The following is a 20,093-nucleotide window of genomic DNA, read 5'->3' on the forward strand; positions in this document are numbered from 1 at the left end:
TGGACATGGCCTAATGAGCTATATGATGTTTGGCGAATCGGACATGGAGATGAAAGGGATTACACCTTTTGGTCCTCAGCACATAATTCCTACTCTAGGTTAGACATGTTCCTAGTCGATAATGCTATACTCACTAAAGTTCTCACCTCCTCAATTGAGACCATATCTTGGTCTGACCACTCCCCTATTACTATGACTTTGAAGGACTCGATCTCATCGCCAATGACCTACTCCTGGCGGATGAGCCCTTTTTTACTATCCCACGAGGAATATTCTGCCCGCCTCCGATCAGACGTTTCTGACTATTTCCAACACAATACTGGCTCTGTGTCTAGCCCGATTTCTCTATGGAACTGCCATAAAGCGTTCACTCGAGGTTTATGCATTAAGTATAGCACTATTCTTAAGAAACAGAGGGATTTGAAACTAACAGCTTTGTTGTCTAGGTTGCAGATAGCGGAAGCTACTAATAGATCTCAGCCTGGTCCAGATGCAGCTTCCAATCTGAACTCTCTGAGGAAAGAACTAAGGGGTTTCATGTTAGCCACATATGAAAAAGCTTATCGGAAGACTCAGGCTCGGTACTACTCACAGGACAATAAGGCAGGTAAATTATTAGCCCACAGGCTCAAATCCAAACATTTAAAATCAAGAATCCCAGTATTGATACACCCAATCACGAAGGCAAAACTATATTCTCCCCTAGATATTGCTAACGGTTTTGGTATTTTTTATTCCAAATTGTATAACCTTGCAGACTCTATCCCGCCCAATCCTAATCATTTAGAATTAGTCCAAGACTATCTTAAAAAATTGCATCTGCCCACTCTTTCCTCACTGCAACAAGAGTCATTATGTCAAGATTTTTCCACCTCTGAACTTCTTAAAGTAATTAGTTCTCTCCCTGTAAACAAAGCTCCTGGCCCGGACGGATTTACTAGTTTATACTACAAATCTCTGTCTCCCCTCGTTGCCCCTGCTTTGTTTGCCTTTTGTAATTATGCAATGACACATGGTTCTCTACCCAAGGAAAACTTGCAAGCGACAATTACCACCCTTCCCAAACCGGGTAAATCGAATGATCTACCCCAAAATTTCCGCCCTATCTCACTATTAAATCAGGACCTAAAAATTTATTCTAAAATGATTGCTAATAGACTTGCACCCATTTTGTGTCAGTTGGTTAGCCCGGACCAAGCTGGATTTGTGTCCGGTCGACAAACGTCGGACAATACCCGGAGAATGTTGAACCTTTTCCATCACATAGAGAGCCGTAACATCACGGCCCTGATAATGGCTTTGGATGCCGAGAAGGCGTTCGACCGGCTCCGCTGGTCGTTCGCCTTCTCGGTCCTCCGAGTCATGGGTTTTAGAGATTCCATCCTATCGGCTATACAATCTCTTTACACTTGCCCTACAGCTAGAGTACTAGCAAATGGATCCCTCTCTGACGAGTTTCCCATCACTAATGGTACTCGTCAGGGGTGCCCCTTGTCCCCTTTAATTTATATTTTATCTATTGAACCTTTAGCACAAGCCATACGACTAGATAATAGAATATCAGGTATCACAATAGGCTCCACACAGCATATCATTTCACTCTATGCGGATGATATCATTTTAGCATTCACAGATCCGGTCGCTTCTCTTGAAGCGGTCATGGACAATATACAGGAATTCGGTGATCTCTCATATTACCATCTTAATACTACAAAAACACAGGCACTGCCCATCAATATTGCTCCACAGGTGGTCACCCATTTAGTTTCTAAATATGAGCTGGATTGGAGAGATACTAATTTGACGTACTTGGGAGTGAAATTGTCCTATCCTTACTCTACATTATATCACACTAATTATGTCCCGCTCCTAGCGGAAATAGCGACGTCCACAGCGGACTTATCTAAAAATGAAGTTTCTTGGGTTGGCAGGATTGCGGCTTTTAAAATGTTTTTGTTGCCCAAATTTCTATACTTGTTCCGATCCCTTCCCCTGCCACTTCCACACTCGTTTTTTCAACAAGCACAAAAAATACTATCTGACTATATATGGGATAAAAAGAAACCTCGTATAGCACGCCGTATAATGACTAAAACGTGGGAAGCAGGGGGGCTCAACACCCCAGACATTAAAAGTTATTATATTGCTACGCTAGTCTCTGCCCTTAAACAATGGTGGGTGGCTCCCTCTGACTGCCCGTGGGTAGAATTGGAACAATTCTCAATATCCCCCTTCACATTACGGGACTTAATGTATCTCCCATTGTGGCATCTCCCCCTGCCCCCCCTCTCCAATCCATACGTAAAAGCCGCTCATATGGCATGGTATACTTATCTTTCCTCCTTAACTATTAACACTAAATCGGACCCTTTGGACCTACCCATGTCATTGATTCAGGCCTCCATTCCTAATTTAAATCTCCATGCATGGTCACTGAGGGGAATAACACATATTAAACATTTGTTTGATGGGCAAGCATTGATGTCCTTTAATTCCCTGCGTCAATTATTCTCTCTTCCTAACAAAGATTTTTACATTTACCTACAAATACGTCACTTTATTCATTCCCTGAAACCTTCTAAGATTGGCATTGATAGTTACACCATTCATTACCTTACCTCCTCTGTTAAAGGCATAAAACCACTTTACTTAGCGATTACCCAATCAGATGTATGTATTAAAACTTATCCTCTTAAAGCTTGGGAGAGAGACCTCAACTTCACGGCAGATATAGTTTTGTGGCAAAAAGCCTTTAGGAATATCCGTAAAGCCTTTCAATGTTCTACACACCTAGAGTCGGCTTTGAAAACAATTCTCAGGTGGTATCTCACACCAGACAAGCTGGCGATCATATACCCTGAGTCTTCCGATAAATGTTGGCGTGGATGTGGTCATAGGGGATCTCTGGCTCATATCTTATGGTATTGTCCGGTCATTACACCCTTTTGGGTAGAAGTTATTGAACTACTAAATGAAACGTTCGAGGTCCAGGGGACTTGGTTGCCGGAATCTATATTACTCTTCATGAACCTGCAATCTATCCCACCGGTTGATAGGGAGTTATTTTGTATTATCTGCATAATAGCTAAGCTTGCCTTAACTAGTCATTGGAAGTCGCAGATTATTCCAACCACTGATCTGATTATAACAAAGATAAATAACACTTACTCCTTTGAATATATCATAGCCAGAGGTTCGGGTCAAATGTTAAAATTCTCGAAACGGTGGTGTGCTTGGGAGAATTCCAGACATTTCATACCCCCTCCGTGACGAGATCCTAAATACTAATAACCCTAACTTTTATAGCTATACTTGATTGGGGAATAGGGCCACTGACCGACTTACCTCACATGATTACCATCCACTATTACTACACTCAGGGTGACAAATAAACATTTAGATATTGACAGATGATCAAACTTAGTACGTCCAAAGTATACATCTTTAAAACTGACGATACCCCCATTCAAACCCTTCTGACACTCTTTCTACCGACAAGAGACGAAGACTTTTGGGGTTATACAAATCTAAGTTTACGCCCGTTGGTGTAATTTTGTTTGTTTATGTTCTTCTTGTAAAAAAGAAAAATAGGATATGTCTACAACTGCTACAGCCAACTATGTATCTTGCACTCTATGTGTTGTAACATATCGCAGCTGTGACTGCTAGATGCTGTTTATTTGTTTCTGCTGTACAATAAAAAACTATTGAACGTAAAATGCAAGCCACTAGACCACCAGGGAGGATATCGACCGGGAAAATACGGATGCTGTTTATTAGTTTCTGAAGATTGAAAAGAGGACTTCCCTGACCGGGAATCGAACCCGGGCCGCGGCGGTGAGAGCGCCGAATCCTAGCCACTAGACCACCAGGGAAAAGTTGGGAGCCTTTTGCCCACCAGAGAGCAGATTTACTGAGAAAGCTCTGGAAAAATCAAAAAGCAAGCGCGCAAAATGCAAGCCACTAGACCACCAGGGAGGATATCAACCAAGAATATACGAATGCTGTTTATTCGTTTCTGAAGATTGAAAAGAGGACTTCCCTGACCGGGAATCGAACCCGGGCCGCGGCGGTGAGAGCGCGGAATCCTAGCCACTAGACCACCAGGGAAAGGTTGGGAGCTTTTTGTCCACCAGAGAGCAGATTTACTGAGAAAGCTCTGGAAACGTCAAAAAGCAAGTGCGCAAAATGCAAGCCACTAGACCACCAGGGAGGATATCGACTGAGAAAATACGAATGCTGTTTATTAGTTTCTGAAGATTGAAAAGAGGACTTCCCTGACCGGGAATCGAACCCGGGCCGCGGCGGTGAGAGCGCCGAATCCTAGCCACTAGACCACCAGGGAAGAGTTGGGAACTTTTTGCACACCAGAGAGCAGATTTACTGAGAAAGCTCTGGAAACGTCAAAAAGCAAGCGCGCAAAATGCTAGCCACTAGACCACCAGGGAGGATATCGACTGAGAAAATATGGACGCTGTTTATTAGTTTCTGAAGATTGAAAAGAGGACTTCCCTGACCGGGAATCGAACCCGGGCCGCGGCGGTGAGAGCGCGGAATCCTAGCCACTAGACCACCAGGGAAGAGTTGGGAACTTTTTGCACACCAGAGAGCAGATTTACTGAGAAAGCTCTGGAAACGTCAAAAAGCAAGCGCGCAAAATGCTAGCCACTAGACCACCAGGGAGGATATCGACTGAGAAAATACGAATGCTGTTTATTAGTTTCTGAAGAGTGAAAATACGACTTCCCTGACCGGGAATCGAACCCGGGCCGCGGCGGTGAGAGCGCCGAATCCTAGCCACTAGACCACCAGGGAAAAGTTGGGAAATTTTTGCCCACCAGAGAGCAGATTTACTGAGAAAGCTCTGGAAAAGTCAACAAGTAGGCGCGCAAAATGCAAGCCACTAGACCACCAGGGAGGATACCGACTGAGAAAATACGGATGCTGTTTATTAGTTTCTGAAGATTGAAAAGAGAACTTCCCTGACCGGGAATTTAACCCGGGCCGCAGCGGTGAGAGTGCTGAATACTAGCCACTAGACCACCAGGGAAAAGTTGGGCCCTTTTTGCCCACCAGAGACCAGATTTACTGAAAAAGCTCTGGAAAATTCTAAAGTAAGCGCGCAAAATGCAAGCCACTAGACCACCAGGGAGGATATCGACCGAGAAAATACGAATGCTGTTTATTAATTTCTGAAGATTGAAAAGAGGACTTCCCTGACCGGGAATCGAACCCGGGCCGCGGCGGTGAGAGCGCCGAATCCTAGCCACTAGACCACCAGGGAAGAGTTGGGAACTTTTTGCACACCAGAGAGCAGATTTACTGAGAAAGCTCTGGAAACGTCAAAAAGCAAGCGCGCAAAATGCAAGCCACTAGACCACCAGGGAGGATACCGACTGAGAAAATACGGATGCTGTTTATCAGTTTCTGAAGAGTGAAAAGAGGACTTCCCTGACCGGGAATCGAACCCGGGCCGCGGCGGTGAGAACGCCGAATCCTAGCCACTAGACCACCAGGGAAGAGTTGGGAACTTTTTGCCCACCAGAGAGCAGATTTACTGAGAAAGCTCTGGAAACGTCAAAAAGCAAGCGCGCAAAATGCAAGCCACTAGACAACCAGGGAGGATACCGACTGAGAAAATACGGATGCTGTTTATTAGTATCTGAAGATTGAAAAGAGGACTTCCCTGACCGGGAATCGAACCCGGGCCGCGGCGGTGAGAGCGCCGAATCCTAGCCACTAGACCACCAGGGAAAAGTTGGGAGCTTTTTGCCCACCAGAAACCAGATTTACTGAGAAAGCTCTGGAAATGTCAAACAGTAAGCGCGCAAAATGCAAGCCACTAGACCACCAGGGAGGATACCGACAGAGAAAATACGAATGCAGTTTATTAGTATCTGAAGATTGAAAAGAGGACTTCCCTGACCGGGAATCGAACCCGGGCCGCGGCAGTGAGAGCGCCGAATCCTAGCCACTAGACCACCAGGGAGGATACCGACTGAGAAAATACGGATGCTGTTTATTAGTTTCTGAAGATTGAAAAGAGGACTTCTCTGACCGGGAATCGAACCCAGGCCGCGGCGGTGAGAGCACCGAATCCTAGCCACTAGACCACCAGGGAAAAGTTGGGAGCTTTTTGCCCACCAGAGAGCAGATTTACTGAGAAAGCTCTGGAAAAGTCAACAAGTAGGCGCGCAAAATATACGGATGCTGTTTATTAGTATCTGAAGATTGAAAAGAGGACTTCCCTGACCGGGAATCAAACCCGGGCCGCGGCGGTGAGAACGCCGAATCTTAGTCCTAGCCACTAGACCACCAGGGAGGATATCGACCAAGAAAATACGAATGCTGTTTATTAGTATCTGAAGATTGAAAAGAGGACTTCCCTGACCGGGAATCGAACCCAGGCCGCGGCGGTGAGAGCACCGAATCCTAGCCACTAGACCACCAGGGAACTTTTTGCCCACCAGGAACCAGATTTACTGAGAAAGCTCTGGAAAAGTCAAAAAGTAAGCGCGCAAAATGCAAGCCACTAGACCACCAGGGAGGATACCGACTGAGAAAATACGGATGCTGTTTATTAGTATCTGAAGATTGAAAAGAGGACTTCCCTGACCGGGAATCGAACCCAGGCCGCGGCGGTGAGAGCGCCGAATCCTAGCCACTAGACCACCAGGGAAAAGTTGGGAGCTTTTTGCCCACCAGAGAGCAGATTTACTGAGAAAGCTCTGGAAAAGTCAAAAAGTAAGCGCGCAAAATGCAAGCCACTAGACCACCAGGGAGGATACCGACTGAGAAAATACGGATGCTGTTTATTAGTATCTGAAGATTGAAAAGAGGACTTCCCTGACCGGGAATCGAACCTGGGCCGCGGCGGAGAGAGCGCCGAATCCTAGCCACTAGACCACCAGGGAAAAGTTGGGAGCTTTTTGCCCACCAGAGAGCAGATTTACTGAGAAAGCTCTGGAAAAGTCAACAAGTAGGCGTGCAAAATGCAAGCCACTAGACCACCAGGGAGGATACCGACTGAGAAAATACGGATGCTGTTTATTAGTTTCTGAAGATTGAAAAGAGGACTTCCCTGACCGGAAATTGAACCCGGGCTGCAGCGGTGAGAGTGCTGAATACTAGCCACTAGACCACCAGGGAAAAGTTGGGAGCCTTTTGCCCACCAGAGAGCAGATTTACTGAGAAAGCTCTGGAAAAATCAAAAAGCAAGCGCGCAAAATGCAAGCCACTAGACCACCAGGGAGGATATCGACCGAGAAAATACGAATGCTGTTTATTCGTTTCTGAAGATTGAAAAGAGGACTTCCCTGACCGGGAATCGAACCCTGGCCGCGGCAGTGAGAGCGCTGAATCCTAGCCACTAGACCACCAGGGAAAAGTTGGGAGCCTTTTTCCCACCAGAGACCAGATTTACTGAGAAAGCTCTGGAAAAGTCAACAAGTAGGCGCGCAAAATGCAAGCCACTAGACCACCAGGGAGGATACCGACTGAGAAAATACGAATGCTGTTTATTAGTTTCTGAAGATTGAAAAGAAGACTTCCCTGACCGGGAATCGAACCCGGGCCGCAGCGGTGAGAGTGCTGAATACTAGCCACTAGACCACCAGGGAAAAGCAAGCGCGCAAAATGCAAGCCACTAGACCACCAGGGAGGATACCGACTGAGAAAATATGCAAGCCACTAGACCACCAGGGCGGATATCGACCGAGAAAATACGAATGCTGTTTATTAGTTTCTGAAGATTGAAAAGAGGACTTCCCTGACCAGGAATCGAACCCGGGCCGCGGCGGTGAGAGCGCGGAATCCTAGCCACTAGACCACCAGGGAAGAGTTGGGAACTTTTTGCACACCAGAGAGCAGATTTACTGAGAAAGCTCTGGAAACGTCAAAAAGCAAGCGCGCAAAATGCTAGCCACTAGACCACCAGGGAGGATATCGACTGAGAAAATACGGATGCTGTGTATTAGTATCTGAAGATTGAAAAGAGGACTTCCCTGACCGGGAATCGAACCCGGGCCGCGGCAGTGAGAGCGCGGAATCCTAGCCACTAGACCACCAGGGAAAAGTTGGGAACTTTTTGCCCACCAGGAACCAGATTTACTGAGAAAGCTCTGGAAAAATCAAAAAGCAAGTGCGCAAAATGCAAGCCACTAGACCACCAGGGAGGATACCGACTGAGAAAATACGGATGCTGTTTATTAGTTTCTGAAGATTGAAAAGAGGACTTCCCTGACCGGGAATCGAACCCGGGCCGCGGCGGCGAGAGCGCGGAATCCTAGCCACTAGACCATCAGGGAAAAGTTGGGAACTTTTTGCCCACCAGGAACCAGATGTACTGAGAAAGCTCTGGAAAAATCAAAAAGCAAGTGCGCAAAATGCTAGCCACTAGACCACCAGGGAGGATATCGACTGAGAAAATATGGACGCTGTTTATTAGTTTCTGAAGATTGAAAAGAGGACTTCCCTGACCGGGAATCGAACCCGGGCCGCGGGGGTGAGAGTGCTGAATACTAGCCACTAGAAAAGTTGGGAACTTTTTGCCCACCAGAGACCAGATTTACTGAGAAAGCTCTGGCAAATTCTAAAGTAAGCGCGCAAAATGCAAGCCACTAGACCACCAGGGAGGATACCGACTGAGAAAATACGGATGCTGTTTATTAGTATCTGAAGATTGAAAAGAGGACTTCCCTGACCGGGAATCGAACCCGGGCCGCGGGGGTGAGAGCGCCGAATCCTAGCCACTAGACCACCAGGCAAAAGTTGGGAGCTTTTTGCCCACCAGAGACCAGATTTACTGAGAAAGCTCTGGCAAATTCTAAAGTAAGCGCGCAAAATGCAAGCCACTAGACCACCAGGGAGGATACCGACTGAGAAAATACGGATGCTGTTTATTAGTATCTGAAAATTGAAAAGAGGACTTCCCTGACCGGGAATCGAACCCGGGCCGCGGCGGTGAGAGCGCGGAATCCTAGCCACCAGACCACCAGGGAAAAGTTGGGAACTTTTTGCCCACCAGGAACCAGATTTACTGAGAAAGCTCTGGAAAAGTCAAAAAGTAAGCGCGCAAAATGCAAGCCACTAGACCACCAGGGAGGATATCGACTGAGAAAATACGAATGCTGTTTATTAGTTTCTGAAGATTGAAAAGAGGACTTCCCTGACCGGGAATCGAACCCAGGCCGCGGCGGTGAGAGCGCCGAATCCTAGCCACTAGACCACGAGGCAAAAGTTGGGAGCTTTTTGCCCACCAGAGAGCAGATTTATTGAGAAAGCTCTGGAAAAGTCAAAAAGCAAGCGCGCAAAATGCAAGCCACTAGACCACCAGGGCGGATATCGACCGAGAAAATACGAATGCTGTTTATTAGTTTCTGAAGATTGAAAAGAGGACTTCCCTGACCGGGAATCGAACCCGGGCCGCGGCGGTGAGAGCGGGAATCCTAGCCACTAGACCACCAGGGAAAAGTTGGGAACTATTTGCCCACCAGAGAGCAGATTTACTGAGAAAGCTCTGGAAACGTCAAAAAGCAAGCGCGCAAAATGCAAGCCACTAGACCACCAGGGAGGATATCGACTGAGAAAATACGGATGCTGTTTATTAGTTTCTGAAGATTGAAAAGAGGACTTCCCTGACCGGGAATCGAACCCGGGCCGCGGCGGTGAGAGCGCGGAATCCTAGCCACTAGACCACCAGGGAAGAGTTGGGAACTTTTTGCACACCAGAGAGCAGATTTACTGAGAAAGCTCTGGAAACGTCAAAAAGCAAGCGCGCAAAATGCAAGCCACTAGACCACCAGGGAGGATACCGACTGAGAAAATATGGATGCTGTTTATTAGTTTCTGAAGATTGAAAAGAGGACTTCCCTGACCGGGAATCGAACCCAGGCCGCGGCGGTGAAAGCGCCGAATCCTAGCCACTAGACCACCAGGGAAAAGTTGGGAGCTTTTTGCCCACCATGGAGCAGATTTACTGAGAAAGCTCTGGAAAAATCAAAAAGCAAGCGCGCAAAATGCAAGCCACTAGACCACCAGGGAGGATATCGACCGAGAAAATACGAATGCTGTTTATTAGTTTCTGAAGATTGAAAAGAGGACTTCCCTGACCGGGAATCGAACCCGGGCCGCGGCGGTGAGAGCGGGAATCCTAGCCACTAGACCACCAGGGAAAAGTTGAGAGCTTTTTGCCCACCAGAGAGCAGATTTATTGAGAAAGCTCTGAAAAAGTCAACAAGTAGGCGCGCAAAATGCAAGCCACTAAACCACCAGGGAGGATATCGACCGAGAAAATACGAATGCTGTTTATTAGTTTCTGAAGATTGAAAAGAGGACTTCCCTGACCGGGAACCGAACCCAGGCCGCGGCGGTGAGAGCGCCGAATCCTAGCCACTAGACCACCAGGGAAAAGTTGGGAACTATTTGCCCACCAGAGAGCAGATTTACTGAGAAAGTTCTGGAAACGTCAAAAAGCAAGCGCGCAAAATGCAAGCCACTAGACCACCAGGGAGGATACCGACTGAGAAAATACGGATGCTGTGTATTAGTATCTGAAGATTGAAAAGAGGACTTCCCTGACCGGGAATCGAACCCGGGCCGCGGCGGTGAGAGCGCGGAATCCTAGCCACTAGACCACCAGGGAAAAGTTGGGAACTTTTTGCCCACCAGGAACCAGATTTACTGAGAAAGCTCTGGAAAAATCAAAAAGCAAGTGCGCAAAATGCAAGCCACTAGACCACCAGGGAGGATACCGACTGAGAAAATACGGATGCTGTTTATTAGTTTCTGAAGATTGAAAAGAGGACTTACCTGACCGGGAATCGAACCCGGGCCGCGGCGGCGAGAGCGCGGAATCCTAGCCACTAGACCACCAGGGAAAAGTTGGGAACTTTTTGCCCACCAGGAACCAGATTTACTGAGAAAGCTCTGGAAAAATCAAAAAGCAAGTGCGCAAAATGCAAGCCACTAGACCACCAGGGAGGATACCGACTGAGAAAATACGGATGCTGTTTATTAGTTTCTGAAGATTGAAAAGAGGACTTCCCTGACCGGGAATCGAACCCGGGCCGCGGCGGTGAGAGCGCCAAATCCTAGCCACTAGACCACCAGGGAAGAGTTGGGAACTTTTTGCCCACCAGAGAGCAGATTTACTGAGAAAGCTCTGGAAACGTCAAAAAGCAAGCGCGCAAAATGCTAGCCACTAGACCACCAGGGAGGATATCGACCGAGAAAATACGAATGCTGTTTATTAGTTTCTGAAGATTGAAAAGAGGACTTCCCTGACCGGGAATCGAACCCGGGCCGCGGCGGTGAGAGCGCCGAATCCTAGCCACTAGACCACCAGGGAAAAGTTGGGAGCTTTTTGCCCACCAGAGAGCACATTTATTGAGAAAGCTCTGGAAAAGTCAACAAGTAGGCGCGCAAAATGCAAGCCACTAGACCACCAGGGAGGATATCGACTGAGAAAATACGGATGCTGTTTATTAGTTTCTGAAGATTGAAAAGAGGACTTCCCTGACCGGGAATCGAACCCGGGCCGCAGCTGTGAGAGCGCCGAATCCTAGCCACTAGACCACCAGGGAAAAGTTGGGCCCTTTTTGCCCACCAGAAACCAGATTTACTGAGAAAGCTCTGGAAAAATCAAAAAGCAAGCGCGCAAAATGCAAGCCACTAGACCACCAGGGAGGATACCGACTGAGAAAATACGGATGCTGTTTATTAGTATCTGAAGATTGAAAAGAGGTCTTCCCTGACCGGGAATCGAACCCGGGCCGCAGCTGTGAGAGCGCCGAATCCTAGCCACTAGACCACCAGGGAAAAGTTGGTAACTTTTTGCCCACCAGAGAGCAGATTTACTGAGAAAGCTCTGGAAAAGTCAACAAGTAGGCGCGCAAAATGCAAGCCACTAGACCACCAGGGAGGATATCGACTGAGAAAATACGGATGCTGTTTATTAGTTTCTGAAGATTGAAAAGAGAACTTCCCTGACCGGGAATTTAACCCGGGCCGCAGCTGTGAGAGTGCTGAATACTATCCACTAGACCACCAGGGAAAAGTTGGGCCCTTTTTGCCCACCAGAGACCAGATTTACTGAAAAAGCTCTGGAAAATTCTAAAGTAAGCGCGCAAAATGCAAGCCACTAGACCACCAGGGAGGATATCGACCGAGAAAATACGAATGCTGTTTATTAGTTTCTGAAGATTGAAAAGAGGACTTCCCTGACCGGGAACCGAACCCAGGCCGCGGCGGTGAGAGCGCCGAATCCTAGCCACTAGACCACCAGGGAAAAGTTGGGAACTATTTGCCCACCAGAGAGCAGATTTACTGAGAAAGTTCTGGAAACGTCAAAAAGCAAGCGCGCAAAATGCAAGCCACTAGACCACCAGGGAGGATACCGACTGAGAAAATACGGATGCTGTGTATTAGTATCTGAAGATTGAAAAGAGGACTTCCCTGACCGGGAATCGAACCCGGGCCGCGGCGGTGAGAGCGCGGAATCCTAGCCACTAGACCACCAGGGAAAAGTTGGGAACTTTTTGCCCACCAGGAACCAGATTTACTGAGAAAGCTCTGGAAAAATCAAAAAGCAAGTGCGCAAAATGCAAGCCACTAGACCACCAGGGAGGATACCGACTGAGAAAATACGGATGCTGTTTATTAGTTTCTGAAGATTGAAAAGAGGACTTACCTGACCGGGAATCGAACCCGGGCCGCGGCGGCGAGAGCGCGGAATCCTAGCCACTAGACCACCAGGGAAAAGTTGGGAACTTTTTGCCCACCAGGAACCAGATTTACTGAGAAAGCTCTGGAAAAATCAAAAAGCAAGTGCGCAAAATGCAAGCCACTAGACCACCAGGGAGGATACCGACTGAGAAAATACGGATGCTGTTTATTAGTTTCTGAAGATTGAAAAGAGGACTTCCCTGACCGGGAATCGAACCCGGGCCGCGGCGGTGAGAGCGCCAAATCCTAGCCACTAGACCACCAGGGAAGAGTTGGGAACTTTTTGCCCACCAGAGAGCAGATTTACTGAGAAAGCTCTGGAAACGTCAAAAAGCAAGCGCGCAAAATGCTAGCCACTAGACCACCAGGGAGGATATCGACCGAGAAAATACGAATGCTGTTTATTAGTTTCTGAAGATTGAAAAGAGGACTTCCCTGACCGGGAATCGAACCCGGGCCGCGGCGGTGAGAGCGCCGAATCCTAGCCACTAGACCACCAGGGAAAAGTTGGGAGCTTTTTGCCCACCAGAGAGCACATTTATTGAGAAAGCTCTGGAAAAGTCAACAAGTAGGCGCGCAAAATGCAAGCCACTAGACCACCAGGGAGGATATCGACTGAGAAAATACGGATGCTGTTTATTAGTTTCTGAAGATTGAAAAGAGGACTTCCCTGACCGGGAATCGAACCCGGGCCGCAGCTGTGAGAGCGCCGAATCCTAGCCACTAGACCACCAGGGAAAAGTTGGGCCCTTTTTGCCCACCAGAAACCAGATTTACTGAGAAAGCTCTGGAAAAATCAAAAAGCAAGCGCGCAAAATGCAAGCCACTAGACCACCAGGGAGGATACCGACTGAGAAAATACGGATGCTGTTTATTAGTTTCTGAAGATTGAAAAGAGGACTTCCCTGACCGGGAATCGAACCCGGGCCGCAGCTGTGAGAGCGCCGAATCCTAGCCACTAGACCACCAGGGAAAAGTTGGTAACTTTTTGCCCACCAGAGAGCAGATTTACTGAGAAAGCTCTGGAAAAGTCAACAAGTAGGCGCGCAAAATGCAAGCCACTAGACCACCAGGGAGGATATCGACTGAGAAAATACGGATGCTGTTTATTAGTTTCTGAAGATTGAAAAGAGAACTTCCCTGACCGGGAATTTAACCCGGGCCGCAGCTGTGAGAGTGCTGAATACTATCCACTAGACCACCAGGGAAAAGTTGGGCCCTTTTTGCCCACCAGAGACCAGATTTACTGAAAAAGCTCTGGAAAATTCTAAAGTAAGCGCGCAAAATGCAAGCCACTAGACCACCAGGGAGGATATCGACCGAGAAAATACGAATGCTGTTTATTAATTTCTGAAGATTGAAAAGAGGACTTCCCTGACCGGGAATCGAACCCGGGCTGCTGCGGTGAGAGCGCGAAATCCTAGCCACTAGACCACCAGGGAAAAGTTGGGAACTTTTTGCCCACCAGGAACCAGATTTACTGAGAAAGCTCTGGAAAAATCAAAAAGCAAGTGCGCAAAATGCAAGCCACTAGACCACCAGGGAGGATATCGACTGAGAAAATACGAATGCTGTTTATTAGTTTCTGAAGATTGAAAAGAGGACTTCCCTGACCGGGAATCGAACCCGGGCCGCGGCGGTGAAAGCGCCGAATCCTAGCCACTAGACCACCAGGGAAAAGTTGGGAGCTTTTTGCCCACCAGAGAGCAGATTTATTGAGAAAGCTCTGGAAACGTCAAAAAGCAAGTGCGCAAAATGCAAGCCACTAGACCACCAGGGAGGATACCGACTGAGAAAATACGGATGCTGTTTATTAGTTTCTGAAGATTGAAAAGAGGACTTCCCTGACCGGGAATTGAACCCGGGCCGCGGCGGCGAGAGCGCGGAATCCTAGCCACTAGACCACCAGGGAAAAGTGGGGAGCTTTTTGCCCACCAGAGAGCAGATTTACTGAGAAAGCTCTGGAAACGTCAAAAAGCAAGCGCGCAAAATGCTAGCCACTAGACCACCAGGGAGGATATCGACTGAGAAAATACGGATGCTGTTTATTAGTTTCTGAAGAGTGAAATTCGACTTCCCTGACCGGGAATCGAACCCGGGCCGCGGCGGAGAGAGCGCCGAATCCTAGCCACTAGACCACCAGGGAAAAGTTGGGAACTTTTTGCCCACCAGAGAGCTGATTTACTGAGAAAGCTCTGGAAAAATCAAAAAGCAAGCGCGCAAAATGCAAGCCACTAGACCACCAGGGAGGATATCGACCGAGAAAATACGAATGCTGTTTATTAGTTTCTGAAGATTGAAAAGAGGACTTCCCTGACCGGGAATCGAACCGGGGCCGCGGCGGTGAGAGCGCGGAATCCTAGCCACTAGACCACCAGGGAAAAGTTGGGAACTTTTTGCCCACCAGGAACCAGATTTACTGAGAAAGCTCTGGAAAAGTCAACAAGTAAGCGCGCAAAATGCAAGCCACTAGACCACCAGGGAGGATACCGACTGAGAAAATACGAATGCTGTTTATTAGTTTCTGAAGATTGAAAAGAGGACTTCCCTGACCGGGAATCGAACCGGGGCCGCGGCGGTGAGAGCGCGGAATCCTAGCCACTAGACCACCAGGGAAAAGTTGGGAACTTTTTGCCCACCAGGAACCAGATTTACTGAGAAAGCTCTGGAAAAGTCAACAAGTAAGCGCGCAAAATGCAAGCCACTAGACCACCAGGGAGGATACCGACTGAGAAAATATGGATGCTGTTTATTAGTTTCTGAAGATTGAAAAGAGGACTTCCCTGACCGAGAAGCAAAGCCGGGCCGCGGCGGTGAGAGCGCGGAATCCTAGCCACTAGACCACCAGGGAAAGGTTGGAAACTTTGTGCACACCAGAGAGCAGATTTACTGAGAAAGCTCTGGAAACGTCAAAAAGCAAGCGCGCAAAATCCTAGCCACTAGACCACCAGGGAAAAGTTGGGAGCTTTTTGCCCACCAGAGAGCAGATTTACTGAGAAAGCTCTGGAAAAATCAACAAGTAAGCGCGCAAAATGCAAGCCACTAGACCACCAGGGAGGATATCGACTGAGAAAATACGGATGCTGTTTATTAGTTTCTGAAGATTGAGAAGAGGACTTCCCTGACCGAGTATCGAACCCGGGCCGCGGAGGTGAGAGCGCCGAATCCTAGCCACTAGACCACCAGGCAAAAGTTGGGAACTTTGTGCCCACCAGAGACCAGATTTACTGAGAAAGCTCTGGAAAAGTCAAAAAGTAAGCGTGCAAATCAGTAAATCTGGTCTCTGATGGGCAAAAAGTTCACAACTTTTCCCTGGTGGTCTAGTGGGTAGGATTTGGCGCTCTCATCGCCGCGGCCTATGTTCGATTCCAGGTCAGGGAACATATATATAGCAGACAGACGCGGTCCTTAGCTGTATTACACTGCGCCAAATATAGTGCTCTAGAAGATTTACAGAAGCGGTGCCATCACCCATATAGCAGACAGACGCGGTCCTTAGCTGTATTACACTGCGCCAAATATAGCGCTCTAGAAGATTTACAGAAGCGGTGCCATTACCCATATAGCAGACAGACGCGGTCCTTAGCTGTATTACACTGTGCCGAATATAGTGCTCTAGAAGATTTACAGAAGCGGTGCCATCACTCATATAGCAGACAGACGCGGTCCTTAGCTGTATTACACTGCGCCAAATATAGTGCTCTAGAAGATTTACAGAAGCGGTGCCATCACCCATATAGCAGACAGACGCGGTCCTTAGCTGTATTACACTGCGCCAAATATAGCGCTCTAGAAGATTTACAGAAGCGGTGCCATTACCCATATAGCAGACAGACGCGGTCCTTAGCTGTATTACACTGTGCCGAATATAGTGCTCTAGAAGATTTACAGAAGCGGTGCCATCACTCATATAGCAGACAGACGCGGTCCTTAGCTGTATTACACTGCGCCAAATATAGCGCTCTAGAAGATTTACAGAAGCGGTGCCATCACTCATATAGCAGACAGACGCGGTCCTTAGCTGTATTACACTGCGCCAAATATAGTGCTCTAGAAGATTTACAGAAGCGTCGCCATCACCCATATAGCAGACAGACGCGGTCCTAAGCTGTATTACACTGCGCCAAATATAGTGCTCTAGAAGATTTACAGAAGCGGTGCCATTACCCATATAGCAGACAGACGCGGTCCTTAGCTGTATTACACTGTGCCGAATATAGTGCTCTAGAAGATTTACAGAAGCGGTGCCATCACTCATATAGCAGACAGACGCGGTCCTTAGCGGTATTACACTGCGCCAAATATAGCGCTCTAGAAGATTTACAGAAGCGGTGCCATCACTCATATAGCAGACAGACGCGGTCTTTAGCTGTATTACACTGCGCTGAATATAGCGCTCTAGAAGATTTACAGAAGCGGTGCCATCACTCATATAGCAGACAGACGCGGTCCTTAGCTGTATTACACTGTGCCGAATATAGCGCTCTAGAAGATTTACAGAAGCGGTGCCATCACTCATATAGCAGACAGACGCGGTCCTTAGCTGTATTACACTGCGACAAATATAGCGCTCTAGAAGATTTACAGAAGCGGTGCCATCACTCATATAGCAGACAGACAAGGTCCTTAGCGGTATTACACTTCGCCGAATATAACGCTCTAGAAGATTTACAGAAGCGGTGCCATCACTCATATAGCAGACAGACGCGGTCCTTAGCGGTATTACACTGCACCGAATATAGCGCTCTAGAAGATTTACAGAAGCGGTGCCATCACCCATATAGCAGACAGACGCGGTCCTTAGCTATATTACACTGCGCCAAATATAGCGCCCTAGAAGATTTACAGAAGCGGTGTCATCACCCATATAGTAGACAGACGCGGTCCTTAGCTGTATTACACTGCGACAAATATAGCGCTCTAGAAGATTTACAGAAGCGGTGCCATCACCCATATAGTAGACAGACGCGGTCCTTAGCTGTATTACACTGCGACAAATATAGCGCTCTAGAAGATTTACAGAAGCGGTGCCATTACCCATAAAGCAGACAGACAAGGTCCTTAGCGGTATTACACTGCACCGAATATAGCGCTCTAGAAGATTTACAGAAGCGGTGCCATCACCCATATAGCAGACAGACGCGGTCCTTAGCTGTATTACACTGCGACAAATATAGCGCTCTAGAAGATTTACAGAAGCGGTGTCATCACCCATATAGTAGACAGACGCGGTCCTTAGCTGTATTACACTGCGACAAATATAGCGCTCTAGAAGATTTACAGAAGCGGTGCCATCACCCATATAGCAGACAGACGCGGTCCTTAGCTGTATTACACTGCGACAAATATAGCGCTCTAGAAGATTTACAGAAGCTGTGCCATCACTCATATAGCAGAGAGACACGGTCCTTAGCTGTATTACACTGCGCCAAATATAGCGCTCTAGAAGATTTACAGAAGCGGTGCCATCACTCATATAGCAGACAGACGCGGTCCTTAGCTGTATTACACTGCGCTGAATATAGCGCTCTAGAAGATTTACAGAAGCGGTGCCATCACTCATATAGCAGACAGACACGGTCCTTAGCTGTATTACACTGTGCCGAATATAACGCTCTGGAAGATTTACAGAAGCGGTGCCATCACTCATATAGCAGACAGACGCGGTCCTTAGCTGTATTACACTGCGCCAAATATAGTGCTCTAGAAGACTTACAGAAGCGGTGCCATCACTCATATAGCAGACAGACGCGGTCCTTAGCTGTATGACACCTCGCCAAATATAGCGCTCTAGAAGATTTACAGAAGCGGTGCCATCACTCATATAGCAGACAGACGCGGTCCTTAGCTGTATTACACTGCGCCAAATATAGCGCTCTAGAAGACTTACAGAAGCGGTGCCATCACTCATATAGCAGACAGACGCGGTCCTTAGCTGTATTACACTGCACCAAATATAGCGCTCTAGAAGATTTACAGAAGCGCCGCCATCACCCATATAGCAGACAGACGCGGTCCTTAGCGGTATTACACTGCGCCGAATATAGCGCTCTAGAAGATTTACAGAAGCGGTGCCATCACTCATATAGCAGACAGACACGGTCCTTAGCTGTATTACACTGCACCAAATATCGCGCTCTAGAAGATTTACAGAAGCGTCGCCATCACTCATATAGCAGACAGACGCGGTCCTTAGCTGTATTACACTGCGCCAAATATAGTGCTCTAGAAGACTTACAGAAGCGGTGCCATCACTCATATAGCAGACAGACGCGGTCCTTAGCTGTATTACACTGCGCCAAATATAGTGCTCTAGAAGATTTACAGAAGCGGTGCCATCACCCATATAGAAGACAGACGCGGTCCTTAGCGGTATTACACTGCGCCAAATATAGTGCTCTAGAAGATTTACAGAAGCGGTGCCATCACTCATATAGCAGACAGACACGGTCCTTAGCTGTATTACACTGCGCCAAATATAGCGCTCTAGAAGATTTACAGAAGCGGTGCCATCACCCATATAGCAGACAGACGCGGTCCTTAGCGGTATTACACTGTGCCGAATATAGTGCTCTAGAAGATTTACAGAAGCGTCGCCATCACTCATATAGCAGACAGACGCGGTCCTTAGCGGTATTACACTGTGCCGAATATAGTGCTCTAGAAGATTTACAGAAGCGGTGCCATCACTCATATAGCAGACAGATGCGGTCCTTAGCTGTATTACACTGTGCCGAATATAGTGCTCTAGAAGACTTACAGAAGCGGTGCCATCACTCATATAGCAGACAGACGCGGTCCTTAGCTGTATTACACTGCGCCAAATATAGCGCTCTAGAAGATTTACAGAAGCGGTGCCATCACTCATATAGCAGACAGACGCGGTCCTTAGCTGTATTACACCTCGCCAAATATAGCGCTCTAGAAGATTTACAGAAGCGGTGCCATCACTCATATAGCAGACAGACACGGTCCTTAGCTGTATTACACTGCGCCAAATATAGCGCTCTGGAAGATTTACAGAAGCGGTGCCATCACTCATATAGCAGACAGACGCGGTCCTTAGCTGTATTACACCTCGCCAAATATAGCGCTCTAGAAGATTTACAGAAGCGGTGCCATCACTCATATAGCAGACAGACACGGTCCTTAGCTGTATTACACTGCGCCGAATATAACGCTCTGGAAGATTTACAGAAGCGGTGCCATCACTCATATAGCAGACAGACGCGGTCCTTAGCTGTATTACACTGCGCCAAATATAGCGCTCTAGAAGATTTACAGAAGCGGTGCCATCACTCATATAGCAGACAGACGCGGTCCTTAGCTGTATTACACTGCGCCAAATATAGCGCTCTAGAAGATTTACA

At 47.7% G+C, this 20,093-nt stretch overlaps 17 non-coding genes across 17 annotated transcripts; all 17 read right to left on the reverse strand.

Annotated features, from left to right (window-relative positions):
- Positions 1 to 3,803: 3,803 nt before the first annotated feature.
- Positions 3,804 to 3,875, reverse strand: TRNAE-CUC (transfer RNA glutamic acid (anticodon CUC)). The gene has a single exon. It is a non-coding gene; the product is annotated as a tRNA-Glu (tRNA).
- A 398-nt stretch (positions 3,876 to 4,273) lies between these two features.
- On the reverse strand, positions 4,274 to 4,345 carry TRNAE-CUC (transfer RNA glutamic acid (anticodon CUC)). Its single transcript has one exon. It is a non-coding gene; the product is annotated as a tRNA-Glu (tRNA).
- A 398-nt stretch (positions 4,346 to 4,743) lies between these two features.
- On the reverse strand, positions 4,744 to 4,815 carry TRNAE-CUC (transfer RNA glutamic acid (anticodon CUC)). The gene has a single exon. It is a non-coding gene; the product is annotated as a tRNA-Glu (tRNA).
- A 397-nt stretch (positions 4,816 to 5,212) lies between these two features.
- On the reverse strand, positions 5,213 to 5,284 carry TRNAE-CUC (transfer RNA glutamic acid (anticodon CUC)). Its single transcript has one exon. It is a non-coding gene; the product is annotated as a tRNA-Glu (tRNA).
- A 163-nt stretch (positions 5,285 to 5,447) lies between these two features.
- TRNAE-CUC (transfer RNA glutamic acid (anticodon CUC)) lies at positions 5,448 to 5,519 on the reverse strand. Its single transcript has one exon. It is a non-coding gene; the product is annotated as a tRNA-Glu (tRNA).
- A 163-nt stretch (positions 5,520 to 5,682) lies between these two features.
- TRNAE-CUC (transfer RNA glutamic acid (anticodon CUC)) lies at positions 5,683 to 5,754 on the reverse strand. Its single transcript has one exon. It is a non-coding gene; the product is annotated as a tRNA-Glu (tRNA).
- A 163-nt stretch (positions 5,755 to 5,917) lies between these two features.
- Positions 5,918 to 5,989, reverse strand: TRNAE-CUC (transfer RNA glutamic acid (anticodon CUC)). The gene has a single exon. It is a non-coding gene; the product is annotated as a tRNA-Glu (tRNA).
- Positions 5,990 to 6,382: 393 nt separating this feature from the next.
- TRNAE-CUC (transfer RNA glutamic acid (anticodon CUC)) lies at positions 6,383 to 6,454 on the reverse strand. Its single transcript has one exon. It is a non-coding gene; the product is annotated as a tRNA-Glu (tRNA).
- A 153-nt stretch (positions 6,455 to 6,607) lies between these two features.
- Positions 6,608 to 6,679, reverse strand: TRNAE-CUC (transfer RNA glutamic acid (anticodon CUC)). Its single transcript has one exon. It is a non-coding gene; the product is annotated as a tRNA-Glu (tRNA).
- A 1,555-nt stretch (positions 6,680 to 8,234) lies between these two features.
- TRNAE-CUC (transfer RNA glutamic acid (anticodon CUC)) lies at positions 8,235 to 8,306 on the reverse strand. The gene has a single exon. It is a non-coding gene; the product is annotated as a tRNA-Glu (tRNA).
- Positions 8,307 to 9,866: 1,560 nt separating this feature from the next.
- Positions 9,867 to 9,938, reverse strand: TRNAE-UUC (transfer RNA glutamic acid (anticodon UUC)). The gene has a single exon. It is a non-coding gene; the product is annotated as a tRNA-Glu (tRNA).
- Positions 9,939 to 11,040: 1,102 nt separating this feature from the next.
- On the reverse strand, positions 11,041 to 11,112 carry TRNAE-CUC (transfer RNA glutamic acid (anticodon CUC)). Its single transcript has one exon. It is a non-coding gene; the product is annotated as a tRNA-Glu (tRNA).
- A 163-nt stretch (positions 11,113 to 11,275) lies between these two features.
- TRNAE-CUC (transfer RNA glutamic acid (anticodon CUC)) lies at positions 11,276 to 11,347 on the reverse strand. The gene has a single exon. It is a non-coding gene; the product is annotated as a tRNA-Glu (tRNA).
- Positions 11,348 to 12,919: 1,572 nt separating this feature from the next.
- Positions 12,920 to 12,991, reverse strand: TRNAE-CUC (transfer RNA glutamic acid (anticodon CUC)). The gene has a single exon. It is a non-coding gene; the product is annotated as a tRNA-Glu (tRNA).
- Positions 12,992 to 13,154: 163 nt separating this feature from the next.
- On the reverse strand, positions 13,155 to 13,226 carry TRNAE-CUC (transfer RNA glutamic acid (anticodon CUC)). Its single transcript has one exon. It is a non-coding gene; the product is annotated as a tRNA-Glu (tRNA).
- A 1,102-nt stretch (positions 13,227 to 14,328) lies between these two features.
- TRNAE-UUC (transfer RNA glutamic acid (anticodon UUC)) lies at positions 14,329 to 14,400 on the reverse strand. Its single transcript has one exon. It is a non-coding gene; the product is annotated as a tRNA-Glu (tRNA).
- A 397-nt stretch (positions 14,401 to 14,797) lies between these two features.
- Positions 14,798 to 14,869, reverse strand: TRNAE-CUC (transfer RNA glutamic acid (anticodon CUC)). The gene has a single exon. It is a non-coding gene; the product is annotated as a tRNA-Glu (tRNA).
- Between the last annotated feature and the right edge of the window lie 5,224 nt (positions 14,870 to 20,093).

The sequence above is a fragment of the Hyla sarda genome, unplaced genomic scaffold (assembly GCF_029499605.1).
Source record: "Hyla sarda isolate aHylSar1 unplaced genomic scaffold, aHylSar1.hap1 scaffold_490, whole genome shotgun sequence".
In the NCBI taxonomy this organism is placed as follows: Eukaryota; Metazoa; Chordata; class Amphibia; order Anura; family Hylidae; genus Hyla; species Hyla sarda.